The sequence below is a fragment of the Pseudophryne corroboree genome, chromosome 5, assembly GCF_028390025.1.
Source record: "Pseudophryne corroboree isolate aPseCor3 chromosome 5, aPseCor3.hap2, whole genome shotgun sequence".
NCBI lineage: Eukaryota > Metazoa > Chordata > Amphibia > Anura > Myobatrachidae > Pseudophryne > Pseudophryne corroboree.
In genome coordinates, this window is record NC_086448.1 from 750,896,119 (window position 1) to 750,898,213 (window position 2,095).

Sequence of the window (2,095 nt, forward strand, 5' to 3'; positions counted from 1 at the left end):
CATCATGGCTTTATTTTATAGCAAAAGAACAAATGATTCATGTGTGCCAATACATTTAGCCAATCAAAATACACCATGTATGTCTTGAAAACTGAAACACGTCATTTGTCAAACAATATTATAAATTGCAATTAAAATATATTTATTGCTTTGCGATTATCAGCTTTCCCGGAACATCCTTTCTGGAGGTCAGGACAGGTCAAAATCCTCCCCGATGTTCAGAACTTTTGGCGATATGCTTGACTGGCCTTGGATACATCTGGCGTTATAACAATGAGTAATTCATGCTTTGAAATACAATGTTGCTTATAACATATCTGTGAAGCTTTTAAGGAAACACGAACCTAAAGAAGTGAGGAGCAGTAAATATCTTAGTTAATGTGAAAAAGCTTGAATCAATATATATTTGCCATTTAAAAGGAAGCTCCTACACCATCATTTCCCCTCTTTTTGATTCCACTTTTTCTCCCTATTCTACCTACACTATCTAGGCCTGAACTATTTTCTTTCAGTAAACCAGTCCCCTGGATTTATAGTCCAAACCTTGGGGATTACCCCTAACAACAATCAAAGGATAAGCAACTTCATTCTTCTGGCTGGAGAGTCACTGTCAACTTCTTCAAGTGGGATGTATGTAATCAAGTATCACGACCTTTCACCTTAATTTAAGGTAGACATGGTTAGCAGCACTTGATATGGACCATCATATCTTGGTTCAAAGGTCTTTCTCACATGTCTTTTTAAATAGACCCAATCTCCTGGATTTAGCTTATGCGTAGCTGATCCTTCTGGGTCTGGAATGGAAGAAAACACTCGGCAATGGAGGTTAGTCAATGTTTTACAGACCTCCTGTACATAACCTGTAAAAATCATCATGATTATGTTGTAATTGTTGTGGATAATAACAACCTGTTCTTAGAGCTGACCCAAACAATATTTCATATGGAGTCAGTTTACTAGGTTTCATGGGTGTGGTCCTAATATTAAACAAGACTATAGGTAGGCATTCTGGACAAGTTCTTTTGGTTTCTGTCATTTTCTGTAGTTTTAGCTTAAGGTCAAAGTTCAGATGTCCCCCCTCCCACTCGCCTGGGGCTGGTAAGGCACATGGAAGGCCTGCTGTACCCCCAAATCTTTCATTATATGCTGCATGACTTCTCCTGTGAAATGTGTACCTCTATCTGATTCTATAACCTCAGGTATCCCAAATCTACATACTACTTCTGCTATCAGTTTCTTTGCAGTGGTTTTTTTCTGTGGCTTTGCTTACTGGCCAGGCTTCGGCCCAGTGACTAAACATGTCCGTTGCTACTAGTACATATTCATATGGACTGCTTCGTGGCCACTGTATATAGTCAATTTGTAGTCTTTCAAATGGGTAAGAGACTTTGGGTTTAGTTCCTAGAGGTGTCTTGGTTCTTTGTCCTGGATTGCTGATTCCACAGATCCAGCATCCTGCTACAAAGTTTGTTGCAGCTTTATTGAAGCCTGGAGCTATCCAATGCTCTTGTACTCTATTCACCATGGCTTCCTTTGAATGGTGTACTTGTCCATGAGCTACTTGTAACATAGGTGGAAATAGAGCTGCTGGTAGACAGTACTTCAATTCTCTTGACTTCCAAAGTCCATGTTCATCTTCTTCTGCCCCCAATCGTCTCCATTTCTCCTTTTCTCCTTGTGATGCTTGTTGTTGAATTTTGATCAGCTCCTGTTCACTAGGCATTTGCTTCACATCTTGAGCCACTAAGACTTGCTCAAGTTCTTTTGATTGTAAGGCAATTCTCTTGGCTTCTGCATCTGCAAATGCATTTCCTTTAGCTTCCATGGTTTGGCTCTTAGTATGTGCTTGTACCTTGATTATTCCAATTCTTTTAGGTAGTTCCAATGCTCTGAAGAGTTCCATAATCAAACTGGCATGTTTGATGGGTTTTCCGTTTGCACTTTTGAAGTCCCTACTTTTCCATATAACAGCGTAATCTTGGGACACCCCCCCAAGCATAGCGTGAATCCGTATTGATGTTGGCTGTCATATTCTCAGCATGTATGCAGGCTTTGGTCATTGCTATGAGTTCTGCTTCTTGTGCTGACATACTTG